General features: G+C 51.4%; 12 non-coding genes across 12 annotated transcripts; all 12 read right to left on the bottom strand.

Annotated features, from left to right (window-relative positions):
* Nucleotides 1-422: 422 nt before the first annotated feature.
* Trnal-uag (transfer RNA leucine (anticodon UAG)) lies at nt 423-504 on the bottom strand. Its single transcript has one exon. It is a non-coding gene; the product is annotated as a tRNA-Leu (tRNA).
* A 453-nt stretch (nt 505-957) lies between these two features.
* Nucleotides 958-1,029, bottom strand: Trnah-gug (transfer RNA histidin (anticodon GUG)). Its single transcript has one exon. It is a non-coding gene; the product is annotated as a tRNA-His (tRNA).
* A 386-nt stretch (nt 1,030-1,415) lies between these two features.
* Trnae-cuc (transfer RNA glutamic acid (anticodon CUC)) lies at nt 1,416-1,487 on the bottom strand. The gene has a single exon. It is a non-coding gene; the product is annotated as a tRNA-Glu (tRNA).
* Nucleotides 1,488-1,932: 445 nt separating this feature from the next.
* Trnal-uag (transfer RNA leucine (anticodon UAG)) lies at nt 1,933-2,014 on the bottom strand. The gene has a single exon. It is a non-coding gene; the product is annotated as a tRNA-Leu (tRNA).
* A 453-nt stretch (nt 2,015-2,467) lies between these two features.
* Nucleotides 2,468-2,539, bottom strand: Trnah-gug (transfer RNA histidin (anticodon GUG)). The gene has a single exon. It is a non-coding gene; the product is annotated as a tRNA-His (tRNA).
* A 392-nt stretch (nt 2,540-2,931) lies between these two features.
* Nucleotides 2,932-3,003, bottom strand: Trnae-cuc (transfer RNA glutamic acid (anticodon CUC)). Its single transcript has one exon. It is a non-coding gene; the product is annotated as a tRNA-Glu (tRNA).
* A 445-nt stretch (nt 3,004-3,448) lies between these two features.
* Trnal-uag (transfer RNA leucine (anticodon UAG)) lies at nt 3,449-3,530 on the bottom strand. Its single transcript has one exon. It is a non-coding gene; the product is annotated as a tRNA-Leu (tRNA).
* Nucleotides 3,531-3,983: 453 nt separating this feature from the next.
* Nucleotides 3,984-4,055, bottom strand: Trnah-gug (transfer RNA histidin (anticodon GUG)). The gene has a single exon. It is a non-coding gene; the product is annotated as a tRNA-His (tRNA).
* Nucleotides 4,056-4,447: 392 nt separating this feature from the next.
* Trnae-cuc (transfer RNA glutamic acid (anticodon CUC)) lies at nt 4,448-4,519 on the bottom strand. The gene has a single exon. It is a non-coding gene; the product is annotated as a tRNA-Glu (tRNA).
* Nucleotides 4,520-4,964: 445 nt separating this feature from the next.
* Nucleotides 4,965-5,046, bottom strand: Trnal-uag (transfer RNA leucine (anticodon UAG)). The gene has a single exon. It is a non-coding gene; the product is annotated as a tRNA-Leu (tRNA).
* A 453-nt stretch (nt 5,047-5,499) lies between these two features.
* Trnah-gug (transfer RNA histidin (anticodon GUG)) lies at nt 5,500-5,571 on the bottom strand. Its single transcript has one exon. It is a non-coding gene; the product is annotated as a tRNA-His (tRNA).
* A 385-nt stretch (nt 5,572-5,956) lies between these two features.
* On the bottom strand, nt 5,957-6,028 carry Trnae-cuc (transfer RNA glutamic acid (anticodon CUC)). The gene has a single exon. It is a non-coding gene; the product is annotated as a tRNA-Glu (tRNA).
* Between the last annotated feature and the right edge of the window lie 8,021 nt (nt 6,029-14,049).

The raw sequence follows: 14,049 nt of genomic DNA, 5'->3' as shown, positions 1-14,049 counted from the left end.
CGAACGCAGCAGCAACCCACGGTTAATCGACGACAAGTGTAAAAAAATCCACTCTCTCGCGTTATAGAGCGGCGTGCTCCGGACGCATTTCGTGGAGACGAACGCCAGCAATGATGAGAGCAAAAGGCGCCTACAAATCCTGTCGTTGCACCACGCACTGTTCTACGACAATTCACGAAACAGACGCTCACGCCTTGTTGTGCCGTTTTCTTTGCGGGCAATGAGTGCAGCTGTCTACGACACAGGCAACATTACACGTTTGGCACCTGTGGGTTTGGAACCCACGCCTCCAAAGAGACTGGTGCCTGATACCAGCGCCTTAGACCGCTCGGCCACGCTACCTACACAACACGCGCGTCACAAGAGCTGCGTCCTACCCCACGAGAACACACCGCATCGGCACAAAAATGAGACGTCAAAATTGGCAACGGTGGGATTCGAACCCACGCCTCCGAAAAGACTGGTGCCTAAAACCAGCGCCTTAGACCGCTCGGCCACGTTACCGTTGGAGCAGCAGCGGCAAAACGTTTCATTTGTACTACAAAGGTCACTTCGAAATGGAAGTATCTTGGCAATCGCCGTGCCATGTCCACTGGAAGCATCTCTTTAGGCCATCCACAACAAGAAAGTGCCGTGCCCGCCGTATGGTAGCGACGCCACTTGTCTGTAGCTGTCGCAGTTAAGGAGACAGCATCAAGAGACGTTTTCGTGCCGTGACCATGTTTCGAAACCTGGGCTTTCCGTAACCACTAAAGTATCATAGCTGTACCTGTCGGGCGGAGCTAGAATGTTCCATGTAACAGACATATGTGAGCTCAAGAAGGTTGCACTTGTGATGAAGTGGTAGTACGGACTGCGGCCTGCGGAACACGAGTGAAAAACCAAGGAAGCACTGTGATTTCGGGTACTCGTGCACTATCGTCAATGCAACGGCAGCAAGGAGAAACTTTCAAAAATTGCCGTGACCAGGATTCGAACCTGGGTTATTGCGGCCACAACGCAATGTCCTAACCACTAGACGATCACGGCCATGGCCACGGAGGCGCCCACGGAAGCAGCTGGCTGGAATGCAAGTGTCGATACACAGCAAAGCCTAGGCCAAGGTGTACGCCACAGCAGTGGCAGACACGATCTCCATCACATGCATGCGAGCAAATGAACGTGCCTGCGCTGTCAGTACACTAACTACAGTGGTTAGCTGCATCCACCTCCGTGGCAATGTGTTGCAGACCTCCAAGCCTCTTGACAACAGGTACCGGTATGTGGCTGGATAACAAGTGGATAGACGCCGCATCTCTCTCGCCGTCAGGTGTTGCAACGAATCATACTTAACGTGGCTTTGTGCACGCGTCAGCGTAGCGTCAGTCGAGCAAAGTCGAGACAAGTCGCATAAGAGGAGCAACAAAAACGCGCACTTCCGGTACCGGGAATCGAACCCGGGCCTCCTGGGTGAGAGCCAGGTATCCTAGCCACTAGACCACACCGGATAACGACGGCAGCGCTCCTCCAGCGAACGCAGCAGCAACCCACGGTTAATCGACGACAAGTGTAAAAAAATCCACTCTCTCGCGTTATAGAGCGGCGTGCTCCGGACGCATTTCGTGGAGACGAACGCCAGCAATGATGAGAGCAAAAGGCGCCTACAAATCCTGTCGTTGCACCACGCACTGTTCTACGACAATTCACGAAACAGACGCTCACGCCTTGTTGTGCCGTTTTCTTTGCGGGCAATGAGTGCAGCTGTCTACGACACAGGCAACATTACACGTTTGGCACCTGTGGGTTTGGAACCCACGCCTCCAAAGAGACTGGTGCCTGATACCAGCGCCTTAGACCGCTCGGCCACGCTACCTACACAACACGCGCGTCACAAGAGCTGCGTCCTACCCCACGAGAACACACCGCATCGGCACAAAAATGAGACGTCAAAATTGGCAACGGTGGGATTCGAACCCACGCCTCCGAAAAGACTGGTGCCTAAAACCAGCGCCTTAGACCGCTCGGCCACGTTACCGTTGGAGCAGCAGCGGCAAAACGTTTCATTTGTACTACAAAGGTCACTTCGAAATGGAAGTATCTTGGCAATCGCCGTGCCATGTCCACTGGAAGCATCTCTTTAGGCCATCCACAACAAGAAAGTGCCGTGCCCGCCGTATGGTAGCGACGCCACTTGTCTGTAGCTGTCGCAGTTAAGGAGACAGCATCAAGAGACGTTTTCGTGCCGTGACCATGTTTCGAAACCTGGGCTTTCCGTAACCACTAAAGTATCATAGCTGTACCTGTCGGGCGGAGCTAGAATGTTCCATGTAACAGACATATGTGAGCTCAAGAAGGTTGCACTTGTGATGAAGTGGTAGTACGGACTGCGGCCTGCGGAACACGAGTGAAAAACCAAGGAAGCACTGTGATTTCGGGTACTCGTGCACTATCGTCAATGCAACGGCAGCAAGGAGAAACTTTCAAAAATTGCCGTGACCAGGATTCGAACCTGGGTTATTGCGGCCACAACGCAATGTCCTAACCACTAGACGATCACGGCCATGGCCACGGAGGCGCCCACGGAAGCAGCTGGCTGGAATGCAAGTGTCGATACACAGCAAAGCCTAAGCCTAGGCCAAGGTGTACGCCACAGCAGTGGCAGACACGGTCTCCATCACATGCATGCGAGCTAATGAACGTGCCTGCGCTGTCAGTACACTAACTACAGTGGTTAGCTGCATCCACCTCCGTGGCAATGTGTTGCAGACCTCCAAGCCTCTTGACAACAGGTACCGGTATGTGGCTGGATAACAAGTGGATAGACGCCGCATCTCTCTCGCCGTCAGGTGTTGCAACGAATCATACTTAACGTGGCTTTGTGCACGCGTCAGCGTAGCGTCAGTCGAGCAAAGTCGAGACAAGTCGCATAAGAGGAGCAACAAAAACGCGCACTTCCGGTACCGGGAATCGAACCCGGGCCTCCTGGGTGAGAGCCAGGTATCCTAGCCACTAGACCACACCGGATAACGACGGCAGCGCTCCTCCAGCGAACGCAGCAGCAACCCACGGTTAATCGACGACAAGTGTAAAAAAATCCACTCTCTCGCGTTATAGAGCGGCGTGCTCCGGACGCATTTCGTGGAGACGAACGCCAGCAATGATGAGAGCAAAAGGCGCCTACAAATCCTGTCGTTGCACCACGCACTGTTCTACGACAATTCACGAAACAGACGCTCACGCCTTGTTGTGCCGTTTTCTTTGCGGGCAATGAGTGCAGCTGTCTACGACACAGGCAACATTACACGTTTGGCACCTGTGGGTTTGGAACCCACGCCTCCAAAGAGACTGGTGCCTGATACCAGCGCCTTAGACCGCTCGGCCACGCTACCTACACAACACGCGCGTCACAAGAGCTGCGTCCTACCCCACGAGAACACACCGCATCGGCACAAAAATGAGACGTCAAAATTGGCAACGGTGGGATTCGAACCCACGCCTCCGAAAAGACTGGTGCCTAAAACCAGCGCCTTAGACCGCTCGGCCACGTTACCGTTGGAGCAGCAGCGGCAAAACGTTTCATTTGTACTACAAAGGTCACTTCGAAATGGAAGTATCTTGGCAATCGCCGTGCCATGTCCACTGGAAGCATCTCTTTAGGCCATCCACAACAAGAAAGTGCCGTGCCCGCCGTATGGTAGCGACGCCACTTGTCTGTAGCTGTCGCAGTTAAGGAGACAGCATCAAGAGACGTTTTCGTGCCGTGACCATGTTTCGAAACCTGGGCTTTCCGTAACCACTAAAGTATCATAGCTGTACCTGTCGGGCGGAGCTAGAATGTTCCATGTAACAGACATATGTGAGCTCAAGAAGGTTGCACTTGTGATGAAGTGGTAGTACGGACTGCGGCCTGCGGAACACGAGTGAAAAACCAAGGAAGCACTGTGATTTCGGGTACTCGTGCACTATCGTCAATGCAACGGCAGCAAGGAGAAACTTTCAAAAATTGCCGTGACCAGGATTCGAACCTGGGTTATTGCGGCCACAACGCAATGTCCTAACCACTAGACGATCACGGCCATGGCCACGGAGGCGCCCACGGAAGCAGCTGGCTGGAATGCAAGTGTCGATACACAGCAAAGCCTAAGCCTAGGCCAAGGTGTACGCCACAGCAGTGGCAGACACGGTCTCCATCACATGCATGCGAGCTAATGAACGTGCCTGCGCTGTCAGTACACTAACTACAGTGGTTAGCTGCATCCACCTCCGTGGCAATGTGTTGCAGACCTCCAAGCCTCTTGACAACAGGTACCGGTATGTGGCTGGATAACAAGTGGATAGACGCCGCATCTCTCTCGCCGTCAGGTGTTGCAACGAATCATACTTAACGTGGCTTTGTGCACGCGTCAGCGTAGCGTCAGTCGAGCAAAGTCGAGACAAGTCGCATAAGAGGAGCAACAAAAACGCGCACTTCCGGTACCGGGAATCGAACCCGGGCCTCCTGGGTGAGAGCCAGGTATCCTAGCCACTAGACCACACCGGATAACGACGGCAGCGCTCCTCCAGCGAACGCAGCAGCAACCCACGGTTAATCGACGACAAGTGTAAAAAAATCCACTCTCTCGCGTTATAGAGCGGCGTGCTCCGGACGCATTTCGTGGAGACGAACGCCAGCAATGATGAGAGCAAAAGGCGCCTACAAATCCTGTCGTTGCACCACGCACTGTTCTACGACAATTCACGAAACAGACGCTCACGCCTTGTTGTGCCGTTTTCTTTGCGGGCAATGAGTGCAGCTGTCTACGACACAGGCAACATTACACGTTTGGCACCTGTGGGTTTGGAACCCACGCCTCCAAAGAGACTGGTGCCTGATACCAGCGCCTTAGACCGCTCGGCCACGCTACCTACACAACACGCGCGTCACAAGAGCTGCGTCCTACCCCACGAGAACACACCGCATCGGCACAAAAATGAGACGTCAAAATTGGCAACGGTGGGATTCGAACCCACGCCTCCGAAAAGACTGGTGCCTAAAACCAGCGCCTTAGACCGCTCGGCCACGTTACCGTTGGAGCAGCAGCGGCAAAACGTTTCATTTGTACTACAAAGGTCACTTCGAAATGGAAGTATCTTGGCAATCGCCGTGCCATGTCCACTGGAAGCATCTCTTTAGGCCATCCACAACAAGAAAGTGCCGTGCCCGCCGTATGGTAGCGACGCCACTTGTCTGTAGCTGTCGCAGTTAAGGAGACAGCATCAAGAGACGTTTTCGTGCCGTGACCATGTTTCGAAACCTGGGCTTTCCGTAACCACTAAAGTATCATAGCTGTACCTGTCGGGCGGAGCTAGAATGTTCCATGTAACAGACATATGTGAGCTCAAGAAGGTTGCACTTGTGATGAAGTGGTAGTACGGACTGCGGCCTGCGGAACACGAGTGAAAAACCAAGGAAGCACTGTGATTTCGGGTACTCGTGCACTATCGTCAATGCAACGGCAGCAAGGAGAAACTTTCAAAAATTGCCGTGACCAGGATTCGAACCTGGGTTATTGCGGCCACAACGCAATGTCCTAACCACTAGACGATCACGGCCATGGCCACGGAGGCGCCCACGGAAGCAGCTGGCTGGAATGCAAGTGTCGATACACAGCAAAGCCTAGGCCAAGGTGTACGCCACAGCAGTGGCAGACACGATCTCCATCACATGCATGCGAGCAAATGAACGTGCCTGCGCTGTCAGTACACTAACTACAGTGGTTAGCTGCATCCACCTCCGTGGCAATGTGTTGCAGACCTCCAAGCCTCTTGACAACAGGTACCGGTATGTGGCTGGATAACAAGTGGATAGACGCCCATCTCTCTCGCCGTCAGGTGTTGCAACGAATCATACTTAACGTGGCTTTGTGCACGCGTCAGCGTAGCGTCAGTCGAGCAAAGTCGAGACAAGTCGCATAAGAGGAGCAACAAAAACGCGCACTTCCGGTACCGGGAATCGAACCCGGGCCTCCTGGGTGAGAGCCAGGTATCCTAGCCACTAGACCACACCGGATAACGACGGCAGCGCTCCTCCAGCGAACGCAGCAGCAACCCACGGTTAATCGACGACAAGTGTAAAAAAATCCACTCTCTCGCGTTATAGAGCGGCGTGCTCCGGACGCATTTCGTGGAGACGAACGCCAGCAATGATGAGAGCAAAAGGCGCCTACAAATCCTGTCGTTGCACCACGCACTGTTCTACGACAATTCACGAAACAGACGCTCACGCCTTGTTGTGCCGTTTTCTTTGCGGGCAATGAGTGCAGCTGTCTACGACACAGGCAACATTACACGTTTGGCACCTGTGGGTTTGGAACCCACGCCTCCAAAGAGACTGGTGCCTGATACCAGCGCCTTAGACCGCTCGGCCACGCTACCTACACAACACGCGCGTCACAAGAGCTGCGTCCTACCCCACGAGAACACACCGCATCGGCACAAAAATGAGACGTCAAAATTGGCAACTTTTTTTTTTTTTTTTATTTTTTCTTTGTTTTTTTTTTTTTTTTTTTTTTTTTTTTTTTTTTTTTTTTTTTTTTTTTTTTTTAACGAAAACGAACGTTGACCAAAGTAAAATGAAAAGTAATCCTCCTTCCTCTGAGGCATTGTTGGTGAAAGGGTTAACGGAAAGGTGTGGATCTTCACGGAAATCAGAGTAAACATGCGATTGCTTCGTGAAGTGGAAAAATAAAGAACAATATTACTTTCGGAAATCAGTCAAAGAAAAGTCCAGTCAGCACACAAAGCAAAACGCCATTCAGCAACGGAGAAGTCATTATCACGGACGTACTCCGTGAAAAAAAAAAAAAAAAAAAAAAAAAAAAAAAAAAAAAAAAAAAAAAAAAAAGAGTGCGATGATCACTCTTAATAAACAAGAAAGAAAAGAAAACAATGCAATTCAATTTGGAAAATCTCACCATCAATCCCGACGAAAGTAAAAATAAGTAAAACACAATGAAATGTCCACAAAAAAGGGAACACTTTCATGCAAACGCTTCTTCGCGGTAACACGATCCCAAACCATAACAGGGCAGAGTGGAAAACAAGAGGAAAATAAAGAAAGGAAAACAAAAATCCTCGCAATACACCATATACGAGGCAATTCCCAAGGTAGAAATGTCTCCCGATTACGTTATATTTTTCGTTCCTGATACTGAATATACATGCATCGCTAAACGAATTCTCTCACTATCACGTCACAGTTTTAAGCAGGAATGGGGAAAATTAATTAAGTCGACATCGGTAAAGAGCAAAAGCATGCGCCAAAGCGACATGCAAAAAATTTGCAAAAGTCAGAACATAATCGGTACGAACACGGTACTTGCCGTGTTCAGTCCATAAGTAGGTGAGAAAATCTAAACGATCCGTCAGTTTGAGACAAAAGAGTGAATGAATGGTATGGCCGATTAACCAAATCGTGGCATTGCGTTTGGTGGATGGAAACGCCTTACACTGAGGTACGATTGCATCTGCCACTGTCACCTGCGCTATAGACACCCTGTTGACGAGACGAACCATATCCCGGGCAGTGTCCCACACAGCACGGAACCGACGGCACACGAAACGATGTTCAATGGTATCTTCGACATGGCACTCTTCGCATGCAGGGGACGGACTCAAATGAATAGAGTGCAGTTTAGCATTTGTAGGAATCGTGCCATTGACCACTTTATACCACGTTGCTCTGACAGGTGCAGGAAGCACGGGGGTGGTGATGTTGCGCCAAACTGTCCGCCAGTCAGTATGTGGTAGGCGGTACTCCCACTTGTTTCTGGCCGGTAATCCCCGCAGAGCACGGACAATGTCGCCCACACGGCCCCCGCTGGTGCCACTATGCGCAAGATAGCTGCTGTTAAAATAAAAACGCCGCACGTAATTCAGCGCAAAGGGTATGTGGCTGACAGAGACCGGAGCAACCACGGAAGGTGGGCGGTATTGGGTGAACAACCTGACCGTGGCACTGCTGGTGCCTTTCTCCAATACGGCCGTAGTCCGTTTGAGGAGGAGCGCCGCGCATTTGGCGGAAAAATCCACCAGACCGAGTCCCCCATCGGCCGGATGTAAGGTGCAGGTGGCTAATGAAACTTTGAAAATGTCCCCTTTCCAAAGGAGCCAGTACACGGCCTGTTTAATAGCGCGAGCTAGAAGCTTAGGAACCGGGAGAACCTGTGCTAAATACCACGCTCGAGCTAAGATGGTAGTGTTAATAAGATGCACCTTGTCATGGAGCGCCAAATGCCGGGCCGCATGAATTTTAACAACCGCCCTAACGGTGTGTAAGACGGGACGCCAATTCAGAGCCTCCATGCGCTGAGGATTATCAGATAAAATAACCCCCAGGACTTTGTGCTGCTGCACAACACTGAACCAATTTCGACGCACATGGCTCATGCGTGGAGTAAGAGGCAGCAAAACCGTCTTGTGAACATTCACAACGGCCCCCGTCGCCTTCTCAAAAAGCCGGAGAACAGAGTACAGGGTATCTACATCGGCCGGCCGACCCAAGAACACCCCAAGATCGTCGGCATAAGCCCGACAAGTGAGGCGATCTTCCCCAAGTTGGATCCCGGGACACTCGCGGCAGATAGACCGCAGCAGCGGGTCGAGCGCCAAAGCGTAAAGTGTCATTGACAACGGGCAACCCTGTCTGACCGAGCGAGTTAGACGTATAGGCTGACTGAGGGACCCATTGACGATGACACTCGACGTGGCATTTCGCAAAAAACCCTGAACCGTGTGAGTAAACTTACGGCCAAAGCCCATTGCAACCATGACACGCCGCAAATAGGCATGGCCAACCCTGTCAAACGCATTCTGGAAATCGATCAACATAATGGCTGCCGACCGAACTCTGTTGCCGCGTACAAAACCGATACAATCCCTATAGGCCAGAACGGCGTCAAAAATATTCCTGTCACGCACAGCACACGTCTGATGTTCACAGAGAACGCGCGGCATGACTTGCCGCAGTCTGTGCGCGACGCACCTCGCCATGATCTTATAGTCCGCGTTTAACAGAGTGATCGGTCGAACAGCGTGGATATTCGGCGTCGCTTTCGATTTTGGAATGAGCGTGATGCATCCCGCTGCAAATTCCGTTGGTAGAGGAGCGCCATTAAGAATTTCATTCGCGATACTGGTTAACGTATCGCGTAAAAGGTTAAAAAATTGCAAATAAAATTCAGCGGGAATGCCGTCCATTCCGGGAGATTTTCCCCTAGGACTTCGCTTGACAGCTTCGTACAATTCATCGGACGTAAAAGCCTCATTAAGATGGACACGGTCTGTGCGACGTAAAACATTAGGAATCCCCTGTAAAAGACGACGCAGCGCAGCGGGTTCGACATCAACGTCACGAAAGAGAGACTCAAAATGTGCGTGGATTTCCCTCTCAATCGTCACCCTGTCGGAAGTCTTTATTCCATCCCGAGTGACCCACGCATTAAAAGCCAATCGTTCGCGCATCTTCCGCTCTCTGTTGAGATGATATATAGAGAGCGGCTCCCCGTCCACGGCACCCACAGGTTGGCACCGAGTAACCGGCCCCCTACCCTTTCGCCGCAGATCGGTCAAAAGTTCGGCCTGAAATTGTTTGAAAATGGGAAGAAGATGCGGCTGGGCCGTAACTTGGCGGGCGAGGTCCTTCAAACAGCTCTGATAAAACTGTGACGTCGAGCGACGCCAGTGCGCTGCGTCTCGGCTAAAATTAATTAAAAAGGTCCGGACTGCAGGTTTGGCAGTGCCAACCCACCACCCGAGAACGCTACTATCACCGGGTTTAGCCTGCAAAAGGTTGTGCCACATATCAGTGAAGGACTGCTGAAAATGAGAGTCGGCCAGCAGGCTGCAGTTAAACTTCCATAGATTTCGGCGATAGGAAGGCCTAAAAAATGGAAGCGAAAGTTCACAAAAATAACTGCAGTGATCTGAAAAAATAACCGGCCTGACCTCAGATCGAGCCACCGGGGCCGCAAGTGACGATGACACATAGATCCGATCAAGTCGGCTGTGTCCCTGTGGATAAAAATAGGTAAATTGGGTGTCAACCGGGTGGAGCATTCGCCACGTGTCCTGCAGATTAAAACTTGTGAGAAGCGTGTGGAGTTCCTGACACTTGTTGGGGCGCGGCTCCTGATCGCGGTCATCGGTGACCGCATTAAAATCACCGCCGAGAATTAAATGAGCGGAATTACGGTGCAAAACCTCACACAGCTCCTGACTATAAAAGAGCCGCCGCGCCGCGTAGTCGCTACCGGAAGGAGCATAAACATTAACAAACGCGACGCCTTCAATAGTGCACGCAATAGCGCGGCCAGTAGGGAGACACTCGATATTAGTGACAGTGAGCCCGGGGCAGACTAAAATAGCTGTACCGGTGACATTGTCTGACACCACATTATCCACAATAACGTAGTCACTCAGATCGGTTAAAAGAAGGAGAGCCTCCCGTGTCACTTCTTGCAAAAAGGCGACATGGCAACGGGTTTCACATAAAAGAGTTTTTAAGGCAAAGACCTTATGAGGACTACGCATTTTGTTAACATTAACAGTAAGTATACGCCACCGGCGCGTGTCAGGAACCATACACAACGCAAGGAGCAACAAATACAGTGTGCACAAGAAGCGAGGCAGTATCGCTGCGAAGATAACGCGGAATGTAGACAAGATCGGCAAAAATGGCATACCGACAGGTGGCAGGTATCATACACAAATTACACACGAAAGAAGGGTCTACAATAACAGTCACAAGGGCGCCCCCAAAGCAAAGCAACACGTAAACATGAACGGCAAAAACGATCCACCACAGGCTACCGAACGCCAAGCACAGCTAAAACACCAACAGATAAGAAGATACAATATACACATAAAATAATAGGTGCCCCGGCACAGCGAGGACGACGCAGTCGAGCGACAGGACCAGTAAATAAAAAACAAACCGGCGACGCCGCGCACAAAGGTAAATCAAAAGCATATTGTGGCAGAATGAAAGGTAGTGTGCGCTACCAAAACACGCATGCAATCAACAACAACGGTAAAAGCTATCCCCCAAAATGTGGAGACTGTAGACATAGGTAAAATAGCAAAAAGATACGGGCAGAGTAAAACGACATGTGCGCCGCCAATGCTGTACCATGCAGCTCGTCGGCATGAGCGATGAGACATTGCCTCCGACGGGGGGCACACACCAGACACAGCAAAGACAATAAATAACAATTAGAAAGAACAAGTAAAGAAGCGTGCACAACGGTGGAAGCAGTGGCGTCACAAGGAGCACACACTGTTTCAACACAAACGACTAAAAGTTCCGCTAGCGGACAATAAACACCAGACACTTTCAAAAGCTAATACATAGATCCGCAAAAAATTGCATGCACATATGCCGCTAAAACAATGCAAGGAAGTGGCAAGCACAGTAAAATATGTCTGAAACGGATGTTACACATCAGACGCGCGAATAAAAAGTATACGCACTACAAAAGTGGTACATGCACCGGTAAGACAGCACATGGTATTGAGATTAACGGGGTAACACACAAAAACCGCGTGTCAGGCCCCATTGACAACAAAACTACACAACTGTGTGAAAAATAAATGCGCACATCTGGAAAAGCACCCGTGTATCCATAACGATCCAAGTGAGCGGCAAGAACGACTAAAATGTGCCGCCGACGAGCGGCTGGCACCCAACCCATTAAAAAAATACGAAACACATTGAAAATACACAACAAATAAAAACACACAACGACGGGTGCAGTGGCGCTGCCAAAATTACACTCGCGTGCGAAAATACAGGTTAAAACGCGCAACAGACCGGTGTCACACAAGATAGACAAGAATACGCCACAAAAAACAACGGTAAACTTAGGCAACGGCCGATGCAATCACGCTGCCAAGCAAAGAGCAAAGTCACGCTACGTACCGGCTCCAGTGCCGTCGTCCACCTCCACGTCCGCCGCCCAGTCACACTTATCACCGGAAAACACGGGGGGCTGAACCACCTCCGTGTCCATACTAACAGCGGCACCGGAAGGAGCCGCCGTGGCAGGTCCAGCGCCGACGGCAGAAACAGATCCAGAATCCTGCGAGTGCGGCCGGATGCGACGGCAATGTGAGTCGTCCGATTTACGTTTAGCTGCCAAGTGTGCAGGCGACACGCCCTGAACAACGTCCATCGCCATACCGCTTGCCACCACAGGCTCCGTTTTAGTAAGGAGAACCTTTAGCTGTCGAACTTTCTCGTCCCGCTTAGATTCCGCGGAACTCACGGACGCCTCGGGCTGACTGCAAGCAGCAGGCCGCTGCCGACGGCGATCGGAAGCCGGCGCCTGCCGCGAGTCAACAACCGCGCGCTGCGAGGCCCGTTGCAATTTCTTTTGTTTAGAGGTGGACTTGTACGGTGGAACACAAGTCACCACCGGGGACGGCGTTCGCGCCTTACGGAAGGAAACACCTGAAATACTCGCGCTGCGAAAGCGGGTAACGTTTTCAGCCCTCTCAGTAGGCCTTTCCCGACGCGGTTTGGGTTCCGCGGGGGCGTCAAGACGCTCCTCACGGTCGACAGCAACGGTGGCAGAAGCGGACACATTCTCATTCCTAACAGAGGGAGCAGCCTCTGGAACGGGTTCCGATACGGACAGCGTTACAGCTGCCGGTACAGGGTCCGACACAATCGGTAGCGCATTTCTATCAACAGCCTGCGTATCAGGCACGGGGGCCGCTACATCGACAGGCAACGCCGGGGAGCTATCAGCAACAGGAACGGAAGGTGTAACGTCCATTGCCACAACGTCGGTCGCAATCACAGGTGCAGACACACGACTCGCACGTGCGGGGGAGGCGCCAAGCGCGACCGACGCCCACGTCACCTCATCCTGACCGTCTGTCCTTGGTAATTGCACAGGGCGACTACGTTTCGGACAGTCCTGTCGAAAATGTCCGGTACCATTGCAAAAAGAACAGGTTGCCGGTTGACCGCTATAAGTAATAAAGGCCCGATGGCCAGCAACAACAACAAAAGACGGTATATGCTGTCGGACAATCATGCGGACACTGCGAACACCGTTCTCAACGTCGTAATGATAAGCTGACGACCATTTCTCTTTTACGACCGAAAGCACTGTACCATACGGAAGTAAACTACGAGAAATAGTTTCATTACGGACTTCGAATGGCAGGTTAAACACGCGAACAGTGCGTATACCATAACCCGCGTTCGATAGCACAACATCACTAATTGTACCGTCAAGGTGCTTAAGTTTACGTACACCACCATTTACATTGACGAGAGAATCACACATATCTGAAGATGACAGTTTGAGAAATAACGAGTTAAGGAACGCGTCTAGTTGAACACCAAGAACTACACTTTTCGGCAATTGAAGTTCGTTTCTAACCCATTCGTGAATCTCGAAAGCCGTAGGGCGACGGACGGATCTATCAAACGCGCACTGAATATTGTTCTCACGATTCTCTGAACGATCGAGATCCATAGTACTCACAGGAATAACAGACACTGAAGAAATAGCGCCGCGAAGCACACGCCGCCGACCGCGATCCGCACGTAAACACCGCCCGACACGCCGCAGCGAGCGCGCGATGTGTTCGGGCCCACGGCTCCGAAGAGACTGGTGCCTAAAACCAGCGCCTTAGACCGCTCGGCCACGTTACCGTTGGAGCAGCAGCGGCAAAACGTTTCATTTGTACTACAAAGGTCACTTCGAAATGGAAGTATCTTGGCAATCGCCGTGCCATGTCCACTGGAAGCATCTCTTTAGGCCATCCACAACAAGAAAGTGCCGTGCCCGCCGTATGGTAGCGACGCCACTTGTCTGTAGCTGTCGCAGTTAAGGAGACAGCATCAAGAGACGTTTTCGTGCCGTGACCATGTTTCGAAACCTGGGCTTTCCGTAACCACTAAAGTATCATAGCTGTACCTGTCGGGCGGAGCTAGAATGTTCCATGTAACAGACATATGTGAGCTCAAGAAGGTTGCACTTGTGATGAAGTGGTAGTACGGACTGCGGCCTGCGGAAC

Source organism: Schistocerca gregaria, unplaced genomic scaffold (genome assembly GCF_023897955.1).
Source record: "Schistocerca gregaria isolate iqSchGreg1 unplaced genomic scaffold, iqSchGreg1.2 ptg000169l, whole genome shotgun sequence".
In the NCBI taxonomy this organism is placed as follows: Eukaryota; Metazoa; Arthropoda; class Insecta; order Orthoptera; family Acrididae; genus Schistocerca; species Schistocerca gregaria.
The sequence above is the reverse complement of the archived record's forward strand: the minus strand, read 5'-3'. Positions and strand labels throughout refer to the sequence as shown.